The following is a 12,496-nucleotide window of genomic DNA, read 5'->3' on the forward strand; positions in this document are numbered from 1 at the left end:
GAGACTGTACATTGGGGGGGGGGGGGGGGTAGACATTTACGGGGGCCAGTTTCGAATGGCAGCCTCCCGTAGGTGCTCTTTGAGGGCGGTTTTGAAGGTGGGTAGGGATTCACATTATTTTACGGCTGTGGGTAGGGTGTTCCACATTGTTGTGGCATAATTACTAAACATGTTTAGTCCCTTGTTTGAGCCGAATCTGGGTTGAACATGATTTGTGGAACTCCCTCTGGTGTTATGGTTGTGGAATTCACTGACCTTTGGGAAGTATTTCAACATGTACATGGGTATCTTAGTGGTGTAGTGTATCTTGTAGACCAGACCCATTGCAAGTTGCTGTACTCTGTCGTCTACTCTAAGCCATCCTAGGATGTCAAAATGGGCAGGGGTGAGGTGGGTTCTAGGAGTAAGATCAAGCAGTAGTCTGACCAGTTTGTTTTGTGATGTTGTTTTTAGGGCCTTTGAAGTGCTTTGGTACCATGAGGTGCAAGCAATTTCTCTTCATGTATGTTGATATTGTTGACTAAAACAAGACGAGACAAAATAATTATAACTTTTCTTAATGCCATCGTCCCGACAGAGCAGTGTGACAGGGAGCTCTGTTATTAGCATTAGCTAAAGAGCTATTTGAAAAGCTAGTTTTAGCTTAATGTTACCTTGGCTAAAATTGGGACTATTCATAATCCAGCTGCAGACCTGCAAGCAAAGTACAGCAAGTTGGCAAAGGAGTATTCCAAGGTAAATCACTTTTTCACCAGTAACGTTACATTGTTTGTATTTCCATCTAGCTCACGTTAGCTAGTGGCTAACCTAGCTCACGCTAATGTGGCTAACTGATCGACCTCTCGCACACAATTAATGACATGTTGCGGACAGCCATACCGGTGACAATGTTTAGCTTTTAGTGCCAAATGATAAGAGTCTGAGGCGGAGTCTCAAAAGAGAATGTTAAATATTTATTGTGCATTTAAAATCACAACAGAGCCTCTGCTACTACAGTAGCTAACCTAAACGGAGCCTTCTGGATAGGAGGAAGTGCGCAACAACGTATAATGTCCGTGGGGAACCAATGTGCCAACAACCTTTCCGTGGGTGAAGCATAGTTGAGCATAGAACTTTTAATGATACTAATACTAATCTATACAATCACCTCTTGTTGAATAAATACCATTACTTTCTAGTTATTACTAAAAAAACAGTATATATATAAAACAGTAGCTGTAAAAAAAAAAAAAAAAAGACAAAAATGGCATCCGTTTTCGTCGACAAAATCTAGACTAAAACAAAAAAGACCAAATTGAGACAAAAACTGACTAAGACTAAAATGCTCAGACATTTAGTTGACTAAAACTGACTAAACGAAAAATAAATGAAGATGACTTAATATGATGAAAACGAAAAAGGAGCACTTGACACATGACTAAGACTAAAACTAAAATGAAAATAGCTGCCAAAATTAACACTGACAAGTTGCAGTCACAAGCTGACGACCTTTCGATAGATTAGTCGACTATTCTACTAATCGGGGTCAGCCCTATGCTAAACTAATAATAACATCACCCAGGAGTCTTGGGAGCAGTGTTGCAGTGCTGGTATAACTCGGTATAACGGCGTTATACCTCGCTCACTGAGGCTGAAGTACGCGCAATCGCTTTTTACATGGCATTATCCAACCGGACTCCCGGAGAAGCATGCAGCTGCAGAGCCGCAGAGCCAGCGACGCTCTCTGGGCCGCGCGCTGACGGCCGCGCTGTGAGGCAATAGTATCCAGCTGCAGGACGAGAGCAGCCAAAAAAAACTGTGCATGCGCGCGCACGCGCGCACGCGCACGCGCGTGGAGCGTTTGACCTACTGTCAATTTGCCACTGCACCACTGCTTGGGAGGTAAATTCACTCTACTCACCCAGAATAGTAAATTGTTCTGAGGTTGAGAGTGAATACTTTTCATTAGTCTGAGTTGCTGGCATCCAGTATGAAGAACAGCATACTGGACTGTGCTGAGCAAGGACTCTACCAATAGACACCTCCTGTCCCTCAAACTTCCTGAATTATTCTGCAGGTTGTAGGAGTCTGCCAGATGTAAATCTACAAGAGCAGACATTTTGTCTTTATTGTCAGCTCAAGGGGTGGAGTGTAAATTTAGTACATAAGGCCATGTTTAGACGGAAACGCTCGCGGGTGAATCCGTAAAAATATTTTTTCAGATGTGCCTTTTGTTCATACGGCAACGCCGTTTTTGCGGGAAGAATCCGCAAAAAAGTTAAACCACCTTCCTGGGTGGAAATCCTAGAAACGATACACCTTCGCGCTATCATCTGAACAGTCAAACCGCATAAAACTATGACGAAAGGGTTCTCAAGGCTCTCGTCGCGTACTGCTTACGTCAGAGGCATGCGCCAGTGTGAGGATTGGCCCATTCCCCGCCACACGCTTCTTCAAGGTACTGTGAGGATTGGTCCATTCCCCGCCACTCTGGGTACAGTTGGATTGATTATTGACCACTCTCTCTCTCTCTCCGTTTCCTCCCCGAGTTGGATCCGGGAGTATCTGCAGAGCCGCAGAGGCAGTGGCGCCTACGCCGATTCCCCACCTCTAAACCGGGAGGATCTGCAGAGCCGCAGACAACTCTGCCGAAAGCATTCTCCTTTTTGTTATTTCTGATTTGTTATTTGGCTCATTTCTGATTCTGTAATAAATACGCCCTAGTGTTTGGCTAACTCTGAACTACCTGTCTGTGCCCTGCTGTTGGGGTCGGTTTCAAACCATAACATTACGACCCGACCATGACGACCTCAGCCGACACAGACAGAGTCAGGACAGCGTTGGCGGTCCAGATCGAATTGACCAACGACCACAGCCTACAGTTAGGTGCGGCTGCGGCTGCTGTACAGGAGCTCCGAGCCCAGGTCCTGCCTATTCAGGAGTCCCTTGGCTCTCTGGCTACCCTGCAGACAGCCCAGGGTAATCAGCAGGCTGATATTCTTCACCAATTACAGTTGTTGAGTGAAGCATTTAACGCCCTGCTTGTAACCCCACCTACTTCAGGAGTCTCGGCCAGAGCACCACCCGCAGCCGTGGCGGACCCCGCGTCTCCCGACCCCGCGTCTCCCGACCCCGCACCTCGGGAGCCCCATCTCTCCGAACCACGGTTGTTCAATGGTAACTTCAAGGATTGTGCCACATTCATCATGCAATGTGAGTTGGTTTTTCTTCATCAACCCAGCCGATTTACTTCAGAGGGAGCCCGAGTGGCTTACATGACTAACCTGCTCTCAGGCCGGGCAGCACAGTGGGTTACTGCCTCCTGGTCAATGAGGGCTGATTTTTGTTTTTCCTACCCAGACTTCGTGGCAGAGCTCTGCAGGGTTTTCCACCACCCAGCTCGTGGCCAGGACCCAGGAGCTCGGTTGGGCACCTTCCGGCAGGGCAGTGGCGGTGTCACCGACTACGTGCTGGAGTTCAGACTGGCCGCAACGGAGAGCGGTTGGAACGATCAATCGCTTCGTCTCACCTTCATGAGGGGGCTCAACGACGCTGTAAGGGACCAGCTCGCGACCCGTGAGGAGCCTGATTCCCTCGAGGACCTATTCAACCTCGCCATTCGCATCAACGACGCCTCCGGGAGAGAAGGCGTGAGAGAGCCCGACTGGGACCCCCAGACGTTCCCCAGACCCCCCGCACTCGTGACGGTACTGCGGTCCGTCCTGCTCCCTCCACAACTGGTGGTTCCTTCCCCTCCCGTTCGGTGCCCGAGGAGGAACCCATGCAGCTGGGACGCTCACACCTTAGCCAGGCTGAACGGGAGGCCAGGTTCAGGTCCGGCCTTTGCCTCTACTGCGGCCGGGATGGGCACCGTATCTCCAACTGCCCCACCCGGCCAAAAGACCAGGCTCGCCGGGACCCCGGGAGATCCTGGTGAGCCGTTTTTCTCGTTCCCACACCCGTGCACCACCTAACCGTCTGATGAGCGTCACCCTGGCCTGGGCGGACCAACGGGCGACGGTGGAGGCACTCATTGACTCGGGTGCTGATGAGAGTTTCCTGGATTTCGAGTTTGCTACCCAGGCCAACATTCCACTAGAGGACCTCGTGAGACCCTTGGAGGTGTTCGCGTTGGACCAGCACCGCCTGGCTGACATCACTCAACGCACCTGTCCAGTCCTTCTCACCATTGCTGGTAACCACGTTGAGAGACTCCAGTTTTTTATCACCAGATCCCCTCTTGTCCCAGTAGTCCTGGGTCGGCCCTCGCTCGCGCTGCATGAGCCCCACATCGCCTGGTCCTCCGGTACCATCAGGGGGTGGAGCTCCTCCTGTCATGCCCAGTGTCTTCAGGCGGCGTCCTGTCCCTCGCCCCGGAGATCTCTTTGTGAGCCGCCCCCGGACCTCTCAACTATACCCCCCGAATACCACGACCTCGAGGAGGTTTTCAGTAAATCTCGGGCTCAGGCCCTTCCGCCTCACCGGCCTTACGACTGTGCCATCGACCTCCGCTCTGGGGCTCCCCTTCCCGGCAGCCGCCTCTACAGTCTGACCGTCCCTGAGAAGGCAGCGATGGAGAAGTACATCTCTGAGTCCTTGGCAGCAGGCCTCATTCGGCCTTCCTCCTCCCCGGTGGCGGCCGGTTTCTTTTTTGTTGGGAAGAAGGATGGAGACCTTCGACCCTGCATCGACTATCGCCAACTCAACGAGATCACCATTAAGAACAAGTATCCTCTTCCTCTCATGAACTCCACCTTCGAGCCTCTCACCCAGGCTACCGTCTTTACCAAGCTGGACCTCCGGAGTGCCTACCACCTGGTCCGTATCCGAGAGGGCGATGAATGGAAGACCGCCTTCAAGACTCCCAGGGGCCACTACGAGTACCTGGTAATGCCGTTCGGCCTCACCAACGCTCCGGCGGTATTCCAGGCGCTCATGAACGACGTCCTCCGTGACATGCTGGAGGAGTTTGTAGTGGTATACCTGGACGACATCCTCATTTTCTCCAAGACCCTCGAGGAACACATCCAGCATGTCCGCCGTGTGCTGGAGCGCCTCCTCCACAATCGGCTCTTCATCAAGGCAGAGAAGTGCTGATTTCACTCCGACTCCGTCGATTACCTGGGCTTCATCGTGGAGAGCGGCTTGACCCGAGCTGACCCTCGCAAGATCCGGGCCGTGGAGGAGTGGCCGGAACCCACCTCTCGGAAGGAGCTACAGAGCTTCCTCGGGTTCGCAAACTTCTACCGAAGATTCATCCGGAACTACAGCCAGGTGGCGGAACCACTTACCAGGTTAACCTCTCCCGCCCTGCCGTTCGACTGGTCCCCAGCGGCTTGTGCTGCGTTCCGTTCCCTCAAGAAGAGGTTCACCACCGCCCCGGTCTTGCTCCACCCAGACCCCAAGAGACAGTTCATTGTAGAGGTGGACGCCTCGGATACTGGACTAGGGGCTATCTTGTCTCAGCGGTCGGCAACGGACCAGACGGTACATCCGTGCGCCTTCTACTCACGTCGTTTCCTCCCTGCCGAGAGGAACTATGACATCGGCAATCGGGAGCTGCTGGCGGTTGTGGCTGCCTTGGAGGAGTGGCGTCATTGGCTAGAGGGGGCCGAGGAACCATTCACCATTTGGACGGACCACAAGAACTTGACGTACATCCGTGCTTCCAAGCGCCTCAACGGCCGGGAAGGCAAGATGGGCCAGCTTCCTCAGTCGGTTCGACTTCTCGCTGACCTTTCGCCCTGGTTCCCGCAACACGAAGGCCGACTCCCTGTCCCGGTTACACTCCAAGGGGGCTCCAACCACTGAGGATCCGACTCCCATCCTCCCAGAGGCCAGGGTGGTGGGAGTGGTCACCTTGGGCATCGAGGGGTTGGTAAGGCGTGCCCTACGCTTCCATCCCGCTCCCGGCAATGTACCTGTTCGTCGCCTCTTCGTCCCCGACTCAGTCTGGTCCCGGGTCCTCCAGTGGGGCCATACCAGCCGGTTCGCCTGCCACCCGGGCGTTCATCGCACGTTCTCCTTCCTGGCTCGTCGATTCTGGTGGCCCACCATGAGGAACGACGTCAAGGAGTTTGTTCTGGCCTGCGCGGTCGGCGCCCACAGCAAGGCCTCCCACCAGGCACCCTCCGGGCTATTGCAGCCGCTTCCCATTCCGAGCCGCCCTTGGTCCCATGTTTCAAGTTTCAAGTTTCAAGTTTCTTTAATAGTTGTCATACAGAAGTACAGAATACTTTTGTACAAAATGCTTCTTACTGTTGCGCTCCAGAGACTGTGCATGACAAGGTAAGTATGAAATAAAAACATAGTAAAAATTAGAAGTAAAAAAAGAGGTCACAGTGTTCAGTTTAGACATATGTACAATGTTCGTAGACGTAGTTACCATACAATATACAATACTGTGCAGTGTACTAATATACAATACTATATAGTGCAAGGCATAAATGGACGAGGTGCAGTTTAGGTACAATTCACAGTAGGTGTACGAGTTGTAGTGCAAATCCTTTATCAATAAATATAAAGTGTAAGTGTGTTTGTGTGATCTAAAGTGTGGAGAGTGGGTGCTGCAGTGTGTTGTTTGTTTGAGTGAGTGTGTGCGTGTGGGTGTGTGTGCTGTGTGCATTTGATGGTTGTTGCATAGTGATTATTGTTCGTTTAGCGATTATTGTTCGTTTAGCAGCCTGATGGCCTGGGGATAGAAGCTCCTTCTGAGTCTTTCTGTGCTCGCCATAAGACTCCGGTATCGCTTGCCTGACGGCAGCAGTTCAAAGAGGCAGTTGTTCGGGTGGCTCGAGTCCTTAATAATTCTCTTAGCCTTCCCCTTGCACCGCTTGTTGTAAATGTTCTGGAGGGTGGGAAGCCCCCCTCTAATTGTGCGTTCGGCTGAACGTGTCACTCTTTGTAGTCTGCTACGGTCTTGTGCAGTGCTATTCCCAAACCAGGAGGTGATGTTGCCGGTCAGGATGCTCTCTATTGTACATGAGTAGAAGTTCCTAAGGATCTTCTGACTGACTTGGAACTTCCTTAGGCGCCTGAGGAAGTAGAGGCGTTGTCGTGCCTTCTTCACAACACTGTCAATGTGTGTGGTCCATGTCAAGTCCTCGGATATGTGGGCTCCGAGGTACTTGAAACTGTTCACTCTCTCAACTGGTGCCCCGTCGATGCTGAGGGGGCTGTAGTCCTTGACCCCCGACCTCCTGAAGTCCACAATCATCTCTTTTGTTTTGCTGACGTTCAGGGAGAGGCAGTTCTCCTGACACCACTGTGACAGGTTCTCTACCTCTTCCAGGTAGGCCCTTTCGTCGTTGGCAGAGATCAGGCCCACCACTACTGTGTCATCAGCAAATTTGATGATGGTGTTGTTGTTCCGCTGTGCTACGCAGTCATGTGTGTACAGGGAGTAGAGGAGGGGGCTCAGAACACAGCCCTGGGGGGCCCCTATGTTGAGCGTGATGGATGAGGAGGTGCAGTTGCCGGCTCTTACCACCTGGGGTCTGCCCGTCAGGAAGTCCAGGACCCACTGGCACAGGTCATAGTTCAAGCCCAGGTCCCTGAGCTTGGCTATGAGTTTGGAGGGGACTATGGTATTGAATGCTGAGCTGTAGTCGATGAACAGCATTCTCACATAGTTCCCCTGCCTCTTGTCCAGATGTGATGCTGCTGTGTGCAGCACATGGGCTATGGCGTCCTCCGTGGACCTGTTGGGGCGATATGCAAATTGCAGAGGGTCCAGGTTGATGGGGAGGGAGGAACAGATGTAGCCCTTCACTAGCTTCTCAAAGCACTTCATGGCTATGGAGGTGAGGGCTACAGGGCGGTAGTCGTTGAGGCAAGCGGGCGTAGATTTTTTGGGTACAGGGATGATGGTGGACTTCTTCAGACAGGTGGGGATGACAGCCTGTTCCAAGGACAGGTTGAAGATGTCAGTGAATACCGGGGCCAGTTGGTCGGCACAGACTTTTAGGACGCGGCCGGGGATGCCGTCCGGTCCTGCTGCCTTCCTGATATCCACTTTTTTAAAGATCCGTCTCACCTCATGCTCTGTTACCCTGAACACTGAGTCTCCATCAGCAGACCCCCCCCCCCCCATTGCCGTGGTTTGTAGGCTGGTGTTGTTATTCACAGCCTCAAACCTCGCATAGAAGGAGTTGAGATCATTTGCTAAGGAGATGTCACTGTTCAGTTTGAGGGGGGTTCCTTTGTAGTCTGTCATTGTTCTGAGGCCCTGCCACATGCCTCTAGAGTCAGCCTGTTCAAACTGAAGTTCAACTTTATCCCTGTAACGCCGTTTTGCCTCTATTACTGCTCTCCTGACGTTGTATCTTGCCATCTTGTGTTCTTCCATGTTGCCTGTCACCAGCCCGGTGTTGTATGCTGATGTGCGCACTTTCAGAGCCTCACGGACGGATTTGTCTACCCAGGGCTTTTGATTTGGGTAGATATTAATTTTGGTGGAGGGGATTATTACTTCTACCTGAGTACAGACATAGTCAATCACCGTTTCGGTGTATTCGTTAATATTGGCTGTGTTATCACGGAATACACTCCATTCTGTGCTTCCCAGCACTGCTTGGAGTGACTCCACTGACGTCACGGCCCAACGCTTAACCTCTCGCGAGACCACCGGCGTTCGCTTGAGACTCTGTCTGTACTTTGGCAAAAGAAAGATGGCGGCGTGATCGCTTTTACCGAATGGACTAAGAGCCTGTGACTTGTACCCATTCTTAAATTGCGAGTATACATGGTCTAATATGTTCTCGCCTCTGGTGGGACAGGTCACATGCTGATAGAAATTCGGCAGCACCTTTTTAAGACGCGCGCTGTTGAAATCCCCCAAGACCAAAATGGCAGCGTTGGACTTCGTCACGGGTCTTCCTTCGTCCCAGGGGAACACGTGCCTACTGACCGTGGTGGATCGGTTCAGCAAGGGGGTTCACCTCGTGGCCCTTCCCAAGCTTCCCTCGGCTGCCGAGACAGCGGACCTCCTGACACGCCACGTGTTCCGCCTCCATGGGTTTCCCCAGGACGTCGTCTCGGACCGGGGGCCCCAGTTCACTTCCCAGGTATGGTGGGCTTTTTGTAAGGGATTGGGGGCAACGGTCAGTCTTTCCTCTGGTTATCATCCCCAGACTAACGGACAAACGGAGAGGATGAACCAGAGCGTGGAGTCTGCTCTTCGTTGTGTGGCTGCCGAGAAACCCGCTTCTTGGAGCCGGTTCCTCCCCTGGGTCGAGTACGCCATCAACTCCCTGGTCAGTTCCGCCACCGGCCTCTCACCTTTTGAGGTATCCCTGGGCTACCAACCCCCTCTTTTCCCTGCACAGGAGTCGGAGGTGGCAGTTCCCTCCGTACAGGACCATCTCGACCGGTGCCGACAGGTCTGGGAGATCACCAGGACTGCACTGCTCCGGTCGTCGGAGCGCGCCAGTCGTGGAGCTGACCGGCGCCGGGTCCCTGCGCCGACGTACCACCCTGGGCAGAGGGTGTGGCTGTCCGCAAGGGACCTTCCGCTTCGTTCCTCGGCCAAGAAGCTTAATCCCCGGTTCGTCGGTCCTTTTGAGGTTCTGAAGGTGCTCAGTCCCGCGGCGGTGAGTCTTAAGCTTCCTGCGTCCATGCGCATTCACCCCGTTTTCCATGTGTCCCGGGTTAAGCCTGTCTCTCTCAGTCCCCTGATGCCTCCTGCTCCGGATCCGCCTCCTCCCGAGATGGTGGACGGACACCCCCAGTGGCAGGCCCGTCAGCTTATGGACGTCCGACGGCGGGGTCGGGGGTTCCATTACCTGGTGGACTGGGAGGGATACGGCCCGGACGAACGGAGCTGGGTCTCCCGCCAGCTCATCATGGACCCCGACCTGATCACCGACTTCCTTCGTTCCCATCCGGACAAGCCGGGTCGGGCTGGTCGCCGGGTGGCTCCCGTGGAGGGGGGGGTACTCTGAGGATTGGCCCATTCCCCGCCACACGCTTCTTCAAGGTACTGTGAGGATTGGTCCATTCCCCGCCACACGCTTCAGGAGCGATTACCAATTTCCATCACGCACCTGTTGTAGTTTGTAATTAGCGCTCCAGAGGCTTCATATAATCGGGCCTTCTATCAATCGTTGTCGGGTCGGTTTGGATTACTACTGCTACTGCCTGTTCCCCCCGTTGTTGTGCCTCATCTACTTTTTCTCCAGGACGTCTTTGGAAGTCGCCGCTGGTGTATATCTCGATCATCCGTTGGAGCTGTGCCTCGTTGCCTGCTTTACGCGTTTGCGCTTTGGTGAGTTTTTGGAAACAAACCTTTTGGATTATCTGTTTTTTGTGTGTTTGGATAACACTGAAGAAATACCGTTTTTGTTTTGTACTGGACTCAGCTAACTTGTGTGTTGGTAACACTGAAGATCTAGTCACTTGTGATTTATACTGGACTCAGCTAAGGAGGACTGAACTGCACTGCCTCTGAGTACAGTTGGATTGATTATTGACCACTCTCTCTCTCTCTCCGTTTCCTCCCCGAGTTGGATCCGGGAGTATCTGCAGAGCCGCAGAGGCAGTGGCGTCTACGCCGATTCCCCACCTCTAAACCGGGAGGATCTGCAGAGCCGCAGACAACTCTGCCGAAAGCATTCTCCTTTTTGTTATTTCTGATTTGTTATTTGGCTCATTTCTGATTCTGTAATAAATACGCCCTAGTGTTTGGCTAACTCTGAACTACCTGTCTGTGCCGTGCAGTTGGGGTCGGTTTCAAACCATAACAGCCAGTAGCCTAGAAGCGTAAACAAAGCGAACAAGCATGTCTGATTCTCTATCCAAGGAGATCACCTGAAGGCTACATTGGCAGTACTTTTAAATACACAAGAATCAGTCCAGCGGCTATCACAACTAGTGACTGGAGCCACTGTCTGTGAGTGACTCTGCTTTGGTCCAATCACATTCCCCGTCCCACAGTCTGCGAATCAGAGACAGAGTATGGCAGGTCTTCACAGCATGCCTGGTTGTCTCAACAACCTGAGGCAGTGTAGCGTATGGGTTAGCGGGGCTCCGTTGTCTCGAGTCGACTACACTTTTACAGCCTTGTCTGCACGAAGAATTCCCTCCCAAAATACTAGTCTAAACGCAAGACGACTTCTGCGGTTTCTGTTGAGACTCTCTCCGTCTAAACATGGCCTTACCCAAGTACAGAGTCCACCCTAAAATATAATTAACATAATGTTATGTTTATACTATTGTACAACTCAGATTAGATTTAGAATTTTGGACCCCTAGTCATATTTACTACTTTGTGGAGATGAAAAAGCAGCAAAAATAATAATGCTGCTCGGTCGACTGTGTGATACGAATGGACTATTAATAGATTACTCCTATAGTTTCGTCTATGGTTCTATGGCAGGTTCATGCAGCTGTGGTCCTGTGAACAAAACCTTAGAGCTCTCTCTCTCTCTGATAAGGCAGGGGATTTTTTATTTTAAGAGGCAAAAAAAAGTAAAATAGTTAGCCAAAACTAGCTTAGCATTGTACAACAGGTCACCCGATGTCACCACCAATGTCAGTGCATTCTCTGCAATATCTGGTCATTTAGGGTTAGCAATTTGGCTTTTAAAAATTGGAATGTTAACAAAACAACATTCATCGCAAACATCGCAATTCCCCATTAACCCTTTCACTGTGACAATACACAGAAGGTTAACCCTTTCACTGCCACACAACAGCAGGTTAACCCTTTCACTGCCACACTACAGAAGGTTAACCCTTTACTATCACACAACCGACGGTCGCCGTTAACATCACATCACCTGCACCCCCTTCACAAGCTCCATGTAACGCGGAAGTGCAGCTCCTCTGTATTTAGGGGCAGGTCAGGTTGTCTGAACGACACGCACACTTCGGTTAACCCGGCACGCTGGCTGAGTGCGTTCAGTGTTGCACAAGAGCTGTGCGAAATCATATGGATATACATTTTTGAAAGGTTTCCACGAACGTGCGCATTTGGATAACTGGAACCAAATTCACCTGGAAATCACTTAAAAGGTATATTTTTTTCATTGCTCACTTGTTGTCTGTAAATACTCATCTTTGTGATTTAAATTACGTGGATGCAATAAAACCTAACGACAGGTTATGTATATAACCTAGTTATATGAGTACTGGCTAAGCGTCCCGCTCTTAAGCCATTCCGAGATATACCTCATCTCATGTACCTATTGTACACCATCAACGAAAAAACAAATACGCCCATCACCTGCCGGGCCCCGCCCCTATAGAGGCGTACTCTATAAGATACTAGGCATGGTCACCAAACACTCTTCCTCGCCAAAAAACCCGTTTCCAGGAAAAGATTCCTCAAGGGAACTCAGGGCCGCTTAAGAGCGGGACGCTTAGCCAGTACTCATATAACTAGGTTATATACATAACCTGTCGTTATATTATCGTACTTGGCCATCGCGTCCCGCTCTTAAGCCATTCCGAGATATGGGGTAGAGCGGACGCGAGGCCCGACAGATGTACCCCCTGAGGACCCGTAAGCCCACATCAA

The sequence above is a fragment of the Notolepis coatsorum genome (assembly GCF_963971535.1).
Source record: "Notolepis coatsorum genome assembly, chromosome: 1".
NCBI classification, from domain to species: Eukaryota; Metazoa; Chordata; class Actinopteri; order Aulopiformes; family Paralepididae; genus Notolepis; species Notolepis coatsorum.